The sequence below is a fragment of the Callospermophilus lateralis genome, chromosome 7 (genome assembly GCF_048772815.1).
Source record: "Callospermophilus lateralis isolate mCalLat2 chromosome 7, mCalLat2.hap1, whole genome shotgun sequence".
Taxonomy (NCBI): Eukaryota; Metazoa; Chordata; class Mammalia; order Rodentia; family Sciuridae; genus Callospermophilus; species Callospermophilus lateralis.
In genome coordinates, this window is record NC_135311.1 from 5,149,651 (window position 1) to 5,165,032 (window position 15,382).

Consider the following 15,382-nt stretch of genomic DNA (forward strand, 5'->3'; position numbering starts at 1 on the left):
AAAAAATCCCCTGACATTTGGAGATGGGAACACTGATTGGATGTTTGGTTTTGTTAAAGAAACAGTGTCTGTGACTTTTAGGTGTGACAGTAGTAATGTGGCTATGGGTTTCTTAGGTTGTCCCTATTTTTTAGAAATACAAATTGAAACAGTGATAAAATGATGTCATATCTGGAATATGCTCCAAAATAACTAGGGATGGGAGTAGGTGAAATTATAAATGAAACAGGATTGGTTGTGTATTGACCATCATCAAATTGGGCAATGGATACGTGAGGAATCATCACATTATTTTCTCTACTTTTGTATTTGAAAAAAAAAATCCTTCATAATTTTTTTAAAGATTCGCATGGTGAAAGGACACCTTGAGATAGTCAAAAACTGAGATGGCTTACACCCCACAGATTCTCAAAAACAAGTACTATAAGAAAAAGAAAATCACCCTGGGAGGGAGAGCTGAAGGGCAAGGGAGTGGTTAGCAGACAGGGAGGAATTCCAACCAAATATTTGTATCAGTCAAAAATAATAGTCCCTATGCCGGGCGCGGTGGCGCATGCCTGTAATCCCAGCTGCTGGGGAGGCTGAGGCAGGAGGATCGAGAGTTCAAAGCCAGCCTCAGCAAAAGCGAGGCACTAAGCAACTCAGTGAGACCCTGTCTCTAAATAAAATACAAAATAGGGCTGGGATGTGGCTCAGTGGTTGAGTGCCCCTGAGTTCAATCCCCAGTATCAAAAACAAAAATAAATAATAATAACAATTCCTAATTAGGGGAGAAGTTTTTAACAGATAGAGCTAAAAGGCTGGAGAAATAATTCAAATAAATTGAAAGGAGAATCTCTCAAAGCGAATTCTTTATATTGTTCAGGAGTAGACTCCAGCCTAGCTTATATTGTGTGCAAGTTAAAATTTCAAAGGAAACCACAAAAATTGTGTGTGTGTGTGTGTGTGTGAGTGTTGATGTGCGCGTCGATTTCCAAACCTTAGCTATAAGGGGAAATAGAACTTTTTAAAACCACGAAACAACCCATCAAGGGTGTTACCAACATACCTGACCCAAGACAAAGAGGCAAATAACACCAACCCCGAGAGCAACGGAGACGGCAGTTTATTGGTTGGGGTCTGCTGATCCCAGGCCTCAGCGGGGACCTCTGGGCTGACCGGGGCTGGGCGGGGCTGGGCCTCTAGCCCTCGGAACAGGGCTTCTGGCCTGGGGACTCGGTGCACATATCCATGGCCACTGTCGCAACACTGGAGAGAAACTCAGGAAAACTGATCTTCTCATCATGGTTCACATCTTCCTTCTGAAAGAACTTTTCTAAGAAATCCGGGCTCTTTTTTTCCTATGGAGAGAGGATCACCAACAAAAGAAAATGAAGTTACAGCCTGGGCTGCACGAGGAGGAAGAGGAGGGAATGGAGGGGGAGGACCATCTGAGGGGTCAGGGCAAGGACTGCGGGAGGATGCGGTGAGATGACCGTGCTGGACGGAGCTGGGGACCGCCTGAGTTTGGGGTGGTGGTTGTTTTGTTTTGGTACTAGAGATTGAACCCAGAGGCACTTTCATACTGAGCTACGTCCCCAAAACTTCTTCTGTTTTACTTTGAGACAGGGCATCACGAAGGTGCCCAGGTTATACTCAAACTTTCCATCCTCCTGCCCCGGCCTCCTGAGTAGCTGATATTATAGACTCCCTCTGACTCCGAGCTTTTTAACTGGCAATTCTTTGGCTCCAGTGAGCACATACAAAGGAAATCAGAGTTGGCAGGAGGTTCTGTCACGGCCTTTGCACATGGCACATTCATTTTTCCTGGCTGACACCCCTTGGACCTCAAAACGGCCTCCACACTCATTCCCATCAAAACTCGCCAACTCTGGGGGCCCTTTGGGTCTCACCTCTGGGATTTAACCTATTGAATTCTTGGTGCAGTGAGTTTGGTGTGTGCTAATAATTTAATGGTGAGATTAGGCACCACAGTGAGTGAGATTCAAGGGCTGGAGGTTTCAGGGGTGCCTCATTTCACTTGGCATTTGGTTTCTAATGTGCTACTTCCACTCCCAGGGGTACATGAAAAGAAGCTACCAGAAAGAGCAGCTGTACTCTAAAAGGGGGGACTGTTGGCTAGTCAAAAGAGAGAGCCTGTGATCCCCGTGGCTCAAGAGGCTGAGGATTGCAAGTTCAGAGCCAGCCTCAACAATTTAGTGAAGCCCTGTCTCAAAATAAAAACAGCTGTGGAAGTCGCTCAGTGGGAGAGCACCCCTGGGTTACAATTGTTTACCGCCTTACCCCTCTTTCCATTTCACAAAGTATTTTCCGTGTTTTGCCCATTTAAATGCTCATAACAACCCTGGGAAATAGGTGCCCGTGTCGCCATGAGATGTCTGAGGTAACTAAGGGGAATGGGTGGCTGGGTATTTGTGACAGTGTGACATGGAAATGGCAGTGTCTCCGCAGGAAGCTGGGTCTTGGACTCTGTCCACCACAGTCTGGATTCAAGGGGATGGGCCTGCCAAAGGCTGGGTCCAGGTACAAGACGCCAGTCAGCCCAGTCCTATGGCTGCCCCTCAGTGAGCTGGCACTCTGGGGCACAGCAGGGCCACAGTGCTGCTCACTCCTGCCCCCCCCCCGCCCCATCCCACTTAGGCCCCTACTCACACAGGCCGACAGGAAGGTGGGGAAATTCTCCTGCATCATCTTGGATAAGCCAGCTTTGTCCATAGCACCTGAGTCTTGGGCGTATTCGTGGTAGAGTTGGAGCAAGCCCTTCATCATCCTCTCGGCCTCCGTGTTACCCATCCTGTCCTCCAGTAAGCTGCAGGAAACACACGCAGTCACCTTCCAAGGTGAGAGGCTGCAGGAAACAGACGGGGAGGGGGCTGGGCCAGTCCTAGGGCCCCCCACTCACACACAATTATCCTGGACACATTCTGGGCCCAACCCCCCAGAGCCCTGCCGGAGTCGAAGGTGCTTTGGCAAGTGCCATCAAGGTCATAGGATGCAGTGGACCCCAAAGGGCAGTGGTGCATCTGCTCTACAGACCGTGGATAGGACTGTCCTTCTCTGAGCCCCTCGGTGCCTCTGAGCATCTTGAGGAGACCTGAGCCCAGGGCCCCCCTAAACCACAGGGTAAGGAGGATGAAGGATTGTAGGGGTAGAGACAGTTCTGGAAACCTAGACTCGGCCATGTCCTCAGTTGCCTGGGAAGACATTGTCCCACTGGTTCTTGATGAAGAGATGGGATGTCACAGAGCCACCAGGAGTCAGAACAGAAGGAGCTGGGTATCCAGCCCGTTCTCCATTACCCAGAGGAGACTGCTGAGGCCTGGTGGATGCAGATGAGGGATGACTGTCCAGGCGCCCAGACTGCCGCCCAGGGAGTCTCCTGCTGTGAGCAGAGCTACAAGCAAGAGGTTGTAGGCAAATGGGGACTCACCAGACCCTGAGGAAGAGGCACCAGGAGGAAGACGGTGAGAGGTGTGCTCCAGGGTGAAGAGATGCCCCTTTTATGGCACTTGGATCTGGGTTGGGCCAAGGCTGGGAGCCTGGGGCTTATTTCATCAGCTGCCCCAGCACGACCCTGTTCTTGGTGGAGACTCACACCCAAGACTCTGCCCTGGGGCTCAGAGGCGCCTGCCAACCCAGCCCCCATGCGAGCCCTCTGGCCTTCCTAATCTCAGGGGGCTGGAATAGCAGGGAGTGGCAGAGGAAGGGGGAGAGGTCTGCTGTGCCCCAGGAAATAGAGCGGTTGGGGCTTTGCAAGTGGAATCCGAGTCTCCCATTATGTATGCAATGAGTCATTCAACCAACTTTCATTCACTGTTGATAATGCAAAGTGGTTGCCATTAGTGTCACATTACCACAAGCCGGGTGGGGTGCTGAGAGCTCTGAATGCTTCTCCCTTTTAATCCCTGAGAATGTCCTGAGTGACAGGTGACCCAATTAATTGACAGAATTGGAACTGAGAGCTGAGCTAGATTTCCCAAGTGGATACCCTAATAAATGACAAAGTCAGGATTTAAACCTAAAACCTACTGGCCCTGAAGCCCAGCTTCTAGCACTCTGCAGAAATCTGGAGTCTCAGGCTGGGGCTGGGGCTCACTTGCCTAGCATGTGTGAGGCACTGGGTTTGATCCTCAGCACCACATATAAATGAATAAAAGGTCCATCAACAACTGAAAAATAAAAATAAGAAAGAAAGAAAGAAATCCTGAGTCTCTATTGTGTCCATCCATGTCTGGGATGAGTTAATAGAGCCAGCCCAGATCCCGTCCTGCAGGAGTCCACTGTCCAGCATAGATGCTGTATGTGCAGATGTGCACACATCAGTGATCAGGACTCTCTGATACATACACAACCCAACTGTTACAGCCCAACCTGATGTCCTCTTTATTTTTGGTACCAGGGATTGAACTCGGGGGCACTCAACCACTGAGCTACATCCCCAGCCCTATTTTGCATTTTATTTAGAGACAGGGTCTCACTGAGTTGCTTAGCACCTCACCATTGCTGAGCCTGGCTTTGAACCCACGATCCTCCTCCTGTCTCAGCCTCCCCAGTCGCTGGGATTACAGGCGTGCACCACTACGCCCAGCCTGATGTCTTCTTGTGAGAACTGCATCTCCCTAAACGGAAGCTCCCCTCAGCCTCCTCCCTCCAAAAAAAAATTGCCTGTATGTTAGCTGCCTGACTTGATTTCATTTCCATCTCCATCAGGTCAGAAGATTCCAAGACCTGGCCTCAGGAAGACCACAGTCTGTCCCCAGCAGGAAACTAAGGGGCCAGGGACAAGGCTGCCAACTCACTGGACCTCCTCTTTACTGCTCTGTGCCCCAAATCATTCCCCATGGAGGGCGGGCAGGCTGTAGCATCCAGTGGGCGTCCACCCTGCACCCTGGCGCTCTTCACAGCTCTTCCTCATGGCTCCCTTAAATAGAGCCTCTCCTTGGAACCTCACGTTCCCCCTAAACAGCTCCTCCTGCCCCCAGAGTCTGTCACCTCCCTGATATCAGGGTTCCCTGGCTCTACTGTTCTACCAGCTGCCCCAGCACACATGTGCACACAAACACACACACGTGCACTGAATAAATCTGCACTTTGTTCTTTGGAAACGTCTCTGTATCCCCTATGTAGCCTCCCATCCTTCCTTTCCCAATGATTTTATTACAAGATACATTTTGCAAACAAAATTGTACTTAGGAGCCAGAGAAATCAAATGTATAAAGGAGAGGAGTTCTGGGGAGGGATGGGCACGGGTCAGCAGCAGCAGCCTCCAAAACAGCCTCCAAAGCCTCTGGTTAAAAAACATAGATTCTGGGGCTGGGGCTGGGGCTGTGGCTCATGTGCCTAGCATGCATAGGGCACTGGGTTCGAACCCCGGCACCACATCAAAATAAAAACAAATAAAATTAAGGTTGTCAAAAAAAAAAAAATCACAGATTCTGTAATCCCAGCTACTCAGGGGCTAAGGAGGGAGGATTGCAAGTTCAAGCATCAGCAATCTAGCAAGACCTTGTCTCAGAACAAAATGAAAAAATAAATAAATAAAGAGGGCTGAGATGTAGCTCAGGGGTAGAGCACCCCTGGATTCAATCCCCTGTACAGGAAAAAACAAAAACAGATTCCAGATGCCATGTGACTTCTTGGGTCTGTGTCCTCATGAGTAAAAACGGTGAAAATGGTAGCAGAGAGCCCCCAGTTTACTGTGGAAATCAGATTTTAATATAGGGGAAGCTCTTGGGAGAATAACTAGCAGGTGGTGTCTGCTCTATGTGTTGGCCATGGTCATTCTAGTTGTAGTCAAGAAAGTAGCAAAGCAGTGTACTCCTTTTACCCTTGTCCCTAGGACAGGCAGAATAGGGACATTGGGGCAGGCCCACAGTGGCTGTAGCCAGGCTCCCTCACCACGGTTTCCAGCAGGTTCTGTTGTGTTTTTAGCGTGTAGCCAAGGCCATGAATCAGTTGTATCAAGGTCGATGTGTGGTCAGGATCAGAAACGCTCTGACTCAGTGTATTACTCAAGGTCACACATCTGCCGTGAGCATGTACAGGGAACCTGTGGGCAGTGTGCCTTCTTTGTGTGGCCTGCATATAAAAGGGCCTATGGAACTGACTCAGGGGAGGGCGGGTAAAATGGAACTACTGGGGGAGAGAGGGAGGGGCTCCATGGACCTGGGCGGGGGGTAAATCTGAAGCTGGAGGCTGCAGGCTGCTGCCACCTCTGAATAAAACATTTCTACTACCCTAACTGCATCTTCACCTCTTCCACCTGCCAGGACCCCATACCCTGCTTCCAGGGCCTGAGCCTCACCCTCCACGAGACGGGGGAACCTAGAAGACAATTTCACCCCTTACAGAAAGGGCAGAACCCCCTTGCCCGACTCAGAAATGCAGTTTCCTGATACACCTGAGAGTCCCAAAATGATGCTGTGCAGCCCCCAGGTACAGAGGGAACGTCACACGGATTCGAGGACTGGCCTCGCAATGTAAGCGCTCGTGGGTGGCTCCCTCCGACCAGTAAGGGACAGATGCTTGCCCAGCTGTCGAGGCTTGCTGCAGCCCCATCCCTGCAGGAAATCCACGGTGAGACACTGGTTTGCCAAGTGTGCTGTGGGGACATAATGTCCTTCTGTGGGACAGAAGAACACATGATGAGAGGGAGCCACTGGGACTCAGGCACCAGACCAGCAAGTAGAGGGTCTCGGTTCTAGTTTGGGGACCAAGGGTAAGACTTGTACCTCCTTCTGTAGCGTCAGCTCATCTACTAGAGGGGGAGAAGAATTCACCGCAGCGAATGCTGATGAGATTCACAGGAGGTTAGAGGGCAACGGTGCTCCACAAACAAAAGGAGATCTGAGCAGGAGAGGTTGAGAGAAAACGGAGGAACTGGGGCCAGGTCGGGGGGGGGGGGGGGGGGGGGCAGGGATTCATAACCAGCCAAAGAAGGTGCCCCGAGCATCTGAGAATCAGGCCACCTGCTCCTAATAAACCATGTGGCCAGCAACAGGGACCAAGTGGGCCTCTGTTTCTTCATCCATAAGATTGTACTAAACCCTGTGCCCTCAAAGACGCCGCATCAGCAAAGTCCCTCTCTTCCAGTGTTTCATTCCACTCCCCTGAGCCACCACCCAGTGTCCACTCTCAGGCACACTCTCCTGGTTCCTCCAGCCTCCTCTGTGGACAGATGCTGACTGGCTCTCGAAGATGCTGATTCTGAACTACAACTTGGTTCAGATTGGGGTGACAGGATTCCAGCATAACAGGGGTCAGGTGACAACACTTGACTGTGGGCAACAAGGTGGAGTAAAGTCGTAAGGACAAGCTCAGGCTGGAAGCCCGGGAGTGTGGCCCTCCGAGATCTATGGAGATGGCAGAAGAACATGGTGTCCCAAGGCAGAACACTGGATGGGAGGCTGCGTGATAGAGCATTTAGGCTCACCCAAGAAGAGGCCTAGCCTCTGCTCTCGGCTCTCAGAACTCCGATAACCACCTTCCTATGGAAATATAATGAAGGTTATATTTAGTACAGTATTATAGCAAATATCAAGATTTACTATAGAGCTCCAGTAATTGAGGTAGGGCAGTATTAGTGCAAGGATAAACAAATATACCAGTGGAACAGAATGAACAGTTCAGAAACTGACTCACAGCGCCAGGGGAAAGTGACCAGGAGTGCTGTTTTGATGACATAGGTACGTGGAAAAAATAAATCCCGGCATCACCTTACATCTTACAAGAGAATTAACTCTAAGCTGATTATAGCTCTGAATGTAAAAGCTAAAACAACAAAGCTTCTGGAAGAAAATAGGGGACCCATATCTTCAGGAGATTGAAGTACGCAAAGATCTTTAAAAGAACAGAAGACGAGCATTGGCAACAGAGGGTTAATTGGACCACATCAGAGCGACAAACAACTATTCGTCAAAAGTTATCATTAAAAGCATGGAGACACAAACCAAAGTGACAAACACACACACACATGCACACACATGCATGCACATGTGTGTATATGTAAGAAGAAGTTGCATGCTAAATATATAAGGAATTCCTACAAGTTGATGGGGAAAAGGCAAACATCCCAAAAGATGTAAATGGACAAAACACTTCAACCACCACTTCACAAATGAAGATATTTGGATGTCATTAAACACGTGAAAAAGTGCTCAACTTCATTAGTCATCATGGAAATGCAAATCTGAACTATGGGAGGACTCGGGCTGGGGCTCAGTGACAGAGCACTTGCCTGGCATGTGTGAGGCACTGGATTTGGTTCTCAGCCCCACGTATAAACAAACAAATAAATAAAGATCCATCAATAACTAATAAAAATATTTTTTAAAAAAAACTATGTGAAAACTGCGGTGCACATCCACCAGAATGGATAGAATTAAAAGCAGAGATAATAAGGCATGTGAAATAACTGGAACCTACCAATAAAAGTGTACAACTGATACAACCAGTCTCTTCCATATTGTTTGGCAATATAGACTAATGCTGTACGTACATGCACATCCTTTGATACAGGAATTTCCCTCTTGATGTTTACTCAAAAAGAAATACGTATTGGGCGGGGGCCGTAGCTCAGAGGTAGAGCACCCGCCTCACACGTGTGAGGCACTGGGTTCCATCCTCAGCACCACAGAAAAATGAATAAAGATATTGTGTCCAGCTACAACTAAAAAAAAATAATAAAAAAAAAGAAATAAGCACATCGAAAGTCATGTATAAAAATTTTCATAGTAGGATTGGGGCTGTAGCTCAGTGGCAGAGCGCTTGCCTAGCATGTGTGAGGTACTGGGTGTGATCCTTAGCACCACATAAAAATAAACAAATAAAATAAAGGCATTCTGGGGCTGGGGCTTGGGCTCAGCAGTAGATCACTTGCCTAGCATGTGTGAGACCCTGGGTTCGAACCCCAGCACCACACAAGAAAACTAAATAAACTAAATAAAGGTATTGTGTCCATCTACAATTAAAAATACTTTAAAAAATAAAGACATTCACCACCAAGAACTACAAAAAAAACTTTTTTAATGTTCATTGTAAGGGTCCAGCGAAACGTTGGAGGGAGAGACCACAAGAGACCGGCTCCATGCAATTGGCAAAAGGGGTTTTATTGATTCAGCATGCTGAGGCTCCAGGCTCACTCAGGAAGATAGAGCAGCCCAGAGCCTCGAGCAGAGGTCAGGCAGAGCTTAAGTACACTTTTTGGGGAAGGCGGGGGGTTTTGCATACATCAGAACAAATCATCATGAGGCGCGGGAAAATTGAACAACAACTCTGAGACCTGATTAGTACATTCATTGGCGGGAACAGATTGGACGGGGGTGATTGGTTACTTTTAAGCGGGGTACACATTTAAACTGATTGGTTCTGAGGCCCGAGGTGCCTACGTGCCAGCTTCACAGAACTCCAAGTTATTAGACAACCAGAGGAGTCAGTGAGAATATTTACTGGGCAGCTCGGGTATTGTCCTAACAGCTACAGGGATTACAGGTTCCGGGGGTAGCAGAGGAATTGTAACAATACTTAATCTTTTACTTTTTAACCCAAGCCTTGCAGTTAGAAACTTCACAATGTCCGGTCTTTTACACTTTAACTCTGGCTCTGCGGCTTAGAATCAGCTTAGAAATTTTACCTTTACATCATAACGGCATTATAGTATCCAAAAACTGGAAATAGCCCTAAAACTGGAAAGAGTTATCCATCAATAGTAGAATGAGTAAGCGTCTATCATGGTATATTCATAGAATGAAATCTATCAAAAATCTTTAAAACGAGAAAATTATAGCTCCACATAATGTGAAATAATTTCACAAACACTATTTTAGAAGAAATCAGACGCAAAGAAATGAATGCCGTGTGGTCTATTTTTTCAAATAGCATCCCTGCCATGCTCCGTCACAGATTGAGAAGCCCTAGAGAAAGCACAGCCTGCGGACAATACAATGATGGACTGGGAGACGGCCGCAGGGACTGTCCATCAACTCTGCCCTCTGTTGCAGGAGACTGCTGTGGTACTGACTTCCACATTTTACTCCTGTCTCTAAGAGGATCTGCTCTTCCACACCACTTCAAGAAGCCCCTCCGTGGATCCCGTGGGCCTCCGTGGATCCCGTGGGCCTCTCTTCCTGAAGCATAATTTAGAAGGGGAGACCAGTGAGTGAACCACAGCCTTGGTCACTCTCTTTCCAAGGACACACTATGATCGCCCTCTTCCTCCTCTACCCTGCCTTCTTAGTCATTGGCCTTAGTGAGCACCTTGACAAGTCGTGATGATTTCCCTAATGTATAACCCCAGACTTCATTTCTTTTTTTTTTAATGTTCTAATTAGTTATACATGACTATATATGATGGTAGCCAAAACTTTATTTCTGAGGAGCCTGAGCCCTTGACTATGGAGACAGGAGCAAAAGACAGGTAGCTGATTATCAGAGAAGGAAATGGGTTGCCAAGGGACAGCACTGCTCTGCTCAACCAATTGCTGACACCTGGGGAGGGGAGGGGAGGGATCCCACTTTCCAAACCCACAATTACTCCCTGGGCTGCACTTTTCCTGCCTTCCAGCACGTAGGCAGGAAAGAAAAAGAGGGTGGAGGTCTATAAAAAAACAAGACACTCCCCCTCCTGGAGAAGTCTGTTCTCTCTCTCTGTCCCTTAAATAAACTTGCTTTCTGTGATTGCCTCAGTGTTTCTGGTGTGTTTAATCTTCAACATGGTGGGGAGGAGGACAGGAAGACCCAATCCTAATTTCCAAAACCGGTATCAATAACATACTGTCCTCAGGCCAGAGTGGATGCACCGTTTGTTCACAGTTATGATGGGAGAAGCAAGAGCCAGGAGGTAACCAAGTCAATTACCCGAGTTCCACCAGTATCCCCCTACCCCCAATAGCCTCCTGCTGGTCAGGATCGATACTCCTGCCACAATGAGGAATGTCTCCTCCCTTGTTTGTCCCTTCTCCTCTGAGGTCCCCTAGTCACGGCTGCAGCTTGCAGTGTAATGGGGCCCTTGCTGTATCCCCTGGCAAAAGCGTTTCCCCTCTGGGGGCTGAGCCTTCAACTCTTGCTAATCCCAGAATTTTGGAAACAAGGCACAGAGACTTCTAGTGGGTCGCCAAAGTGATGTTCAGTGGGGCCCACCATGAATCTCCACAGAGGAAGGAACCACGTCATAGACATTCTGCTTCCTAAGGTTGGAACCCCAAGTCGGAGCGTTGAATCCTGGTTCCCGTCAGACCGGGCTGTGTCTCCGGAGTCTCTGGAAACCCAGATCAATCCTTCCTCAGCTGCTTTCTCAAGGCACCCACTCTGCCACCCTGCCCAGTCTCACTAGAGGGAGCTTTCCACAGTCCTCAGCCAGCAAGACTCCTCCAGCTGTGTGCAAGTCCAAAGCTCTGAGGGATGGAGAGGAACCAGCTCACCTCAGAAACCAGATGGGCTCTGTCTACCGTGGTGTCGGTCCAACACTGGGCCACCTGACCACCTGGCTGCCCCCCATGGGCTTAATGGGACTGGGTCAGTCCCACCGGGAGACAGGTTAGAGAAGGTCTTTGTCATTCCCCATACGGCTCCATCTGCTTGTGCATGATAGGGCTTGGACTGCAGTCCCCTCTAGGGGCACTGCAGATTCTCATGACCATAGTGTAGTGGCACCCCCTCCTCCACAGAAAACCTTAATCAAGCTTCTCCAGAAATCTTTACCATAACTGATCATAGGACTCTCAGCACAAGAATCTCTACAAAAGAGTTCAATGTAGTTAAACTTCTTATTTCCTGTTGTTCCATCTTATTTGGCCTGGAAAAGATCAGCACTCCAAGTGCTGAACGCCCCTTTACTTTTTCACAAACATTATGGACTATCTAGTGTAAATAACAACATAGATAACAGTTTGTAAAAGTGTGCTTGCAGAGTGCAATATGGAAAACAGATCTATTTAACTAGGCCTCTGGCCTTGGGCTGGAGCTTCCCAGAGATGTTTACGTTTCAAAGAGCAGAGAAGAGGTCACTAGTTGACCTAGCAGAGAAGAGGTCACTAGTTGCGCTTCATGGTAACAGCGGGCAGGGGGAGGGTAGAGAGGGGAGACTCCCCTCTCAGGCACTGTCCTTGAAGGGTTAACTTGCCCTGAGCAGTGAACTTCTGCAGACTGTGAACTGCTGAGCCCCTCCCTTACCCGCTGGGTTTAAAGTTCTGAAAGTACCTGGATTCGGGGTTCAGAGGAACTGATGGATTACAGGGAAAGCTTTGCCCTCTGAGCCTGGCTACAGCCAAATAAACCTGTTTCCTGCTCCTATTTGGTGTCTTGCCTGTCTGTCCCCGCAACCCTAGGCATGTCCTGCCAGCTAGGCCTCCAGCTCCTCTGAACTTTCCAGAGCCCTGAGCTGAGCCCTCACTGGGTGCCAGCACCTCCTTTCCCTCTGTCCATCTTCCGTGGAGAAGCCTGGGCCCAATGCGACTCGGGAAGCTTTTCAGCACTGCCCCTGGGTTCAGCCACAGCCAACACCATCTCCACCTGAGGGGACTGGGAGAAAAAGGTTACGCAGTGAGCGAGGACCAGATTCGAGCCAGCACCCTGCTCTGAGAATCCATCTTTCTTCATCTTTCCACTGATGACTTTGGCCTTGACCCTAACTCCCAGGAGGGCAGAATTCTAAGATCACAGCTCACTGGTCTTTCCCTCAGTTTCACATGCTCATGATGGATGGCATTAACCCTGAACCTTCTAGCATCTCTTCCGTGGAATCAGACTTGCTTTCTCATAGATTATATTAGAAAGATGTCCAATACACTAAAGCAACCAAAAAACGGGAGGGGACGGAACCCCCAGACTTTGAAAGTGTTGCTGTGAGCTGGAGCCTCGGCTTCCCCTGTGGGGCTATTCCAAAGCTCTGCGAGGCCGGCTGCTCCTGGGTGGTATGGTGTGGGATACCATCATGACTGGGTCACCCTGCCCCTACCTGTAGGGTGAGTTAGCCGGGTGTGTGTTCCCTGTCTGTGGATCAGGCATTATGTAAGCCCCCAGGCATTGGTGCAGGCTGAGGCTATGCAGACAAGAAAAGGAAATCCACCCCTCTGGGAGAAAACCTTTGGCCCTTCAGAATGGAAGAGGAGGTCATTTGCCTCCACATGGCTTGTCGGCATCCGCAGGAAATAAGTTGCTGAGGCTTGGACTTGAGATAGTCCTGCCTCAGCCTCCCAAGTTGATGAGATTACAGGCCTGGGCCACCATTCCTGGCTGTGTTTTCTAGTCCTTTGCCTTCCATCCTCTGACTGGGTGGCCAAGCCATTGGCTACTAACAAAAATATGTGTATATTCTCACCCCAGGACAGTTCTTCCAAACAAAGTGGATATAAGGGGCATCACTCTACCTATTAGAAAGAAATATTCCTCTGCCTTTTACGACCACATTTGAAAGTGGCCATCATGCAGCTGCTAGAGGCTGGGCTTGGGGCGAGACACTGCTACAGCTCTGGCAGAAGACATGGAGTCTGGGCTGCCTACCCACACAGCTGAGCCTGGCCCCACAGAAATGTCAGCCTTAACACCAAAGGCACCCTTTCTACTGGGGAAGAGACTGCTTGGGAAAAGAGTGGCGCAGGACTGATCTCACGCACACACCTGGGATAAGAAGGGTGCACTGTCAGGAGCCTGACCAGGCTGCTCTGCAGAGAGAGGGGCAGCAGCAGCAACTCCCCCTTGAAGGTACCTTCTATAGGCTAGAATCCTTTAAAACCCTTCCACAAGCACCCGCCGATCTTGTGGAAGGCAAGTTTGCTTCTCGGGAACAGAAAGGCGGTTTTCCTCTCTCTCACGGAGGGAACAGGGAAACCAGCGCGTCCCCATCTCCGGGGCCAGTAAGCTGTCTCCTATCTGTCAATGAGAGAACAGGCAGAGGCCAGCATGCCCCCAGGCTGGTAAGTTGTATCCTGAGCTAGTTTCCATTTCTTGAGAATAAGAACAGCATTCATAGAGTGGGGGTGGGGAAAGGGAGGTGTCTGTAGTTAGGCCAACACTGCTGTCGGGTCCCTTTTATGACTTAAGGGCCTATTAGAGCCCAGTTCACAGTGAGCAGTTTCAAATGTGTGCTCATTCGATGTCTAACGGTCAGTGGATGCCCAGGGCCTGATAATGGGTCAGAGGCTATTTCCCAAAAAGCATGTAATTTTCTGCTATGGATAGAATGACCTTAGTCCAGGGCCCCAGGCACCTGCATTGCTCTTCTCCGTCCGGGGCTTGCCCTAATCTCCCTACCACATCTTTTCCCACTATTGACCCCTCCAAAATCACAGGACCTGCCAGCTCCTAGAGGAACTGCTTGCACAACAGTGTGGACCTGCTGCAGAGCCCGTCACACTCCTGATCCCACTCAACTCTGGCAACCTTCAGTGTTACCTGGTGCCTAGCCAGAGCAAGGCTCCTGGCCGTGAAATGTCGCCTCCAGAAGCCAAGGAGGCCTGCCATGCTTCCTTCTTCATGGCAGGGGATGCAGGAGGCAGTAATTTGCCTTTTATTCTGGATGTGAAATCCCAGGCCCATCTGCTCAACCCCCGGGTTTCAAAAGCCTCGGTGCACTGTTTACGAATCCCAAAGAAAGAACAATGGAGAACTCAGTGGGGTGGGTCTGGACGTTTTATTACTCACGTAGTCCTCAAATGTCGTGGGCAGCAACAGGGAGGTCGGCACACCAAGGGAGTACCCACAGGATAAGGTGTGTGCCTGCTGGGCAAATGGACTTCTTTGGACGTTTTACGAGTATATTCTTTTACTTTACAACCAACCTCACCTAAAGGCAGAGGAAGTGGCCCGTTTCCCTTCTCCTTATCTTTATTATCACATTCTTTGAGGTCCTTCTTATCTCCTCACCAGGAACAACAAGCCCCAACGCTACCCCTGACCATTGGACTCTTAAAAATCTCACTGAAGCAGTAAGCCCCTGGATCTTCAAAGTGCATGTGTCTCACCAAGAACTCCAAGGCCGGAGTCACCTCTTGCCTATCCTGTCTTGTCAGCACGTTGTCAGGCTGAGAAGAGTCAGTCACAGGGCGGGAGGACCAAGTTTGAGATCAATCACTAGGACCCCTCAGTTGAACTGGATTCTCAGCTACCTAAGGAAGGGCCTGTGGATTCTTCCCCTCCAGCCACTTCTCCCAGCCTCACATGCAGCAGATCCCCACTCACAAATCCCACAAGGATTTTTAAGACGTTCTCCATCGTCTTTGACAGGCCTGACTTAATCAGCATTATCATCTTCCTGGGTGTTACTGAGAAACTGATCAATCAAGCTATCCCAGGCTTCTCAGCATGGGTATTACGCACAGATGTTTTCAGGCATGTTCTATCACTAGGGGTAGATCTCTTAGAAAAGAATAAGGTTGATGGATGATAA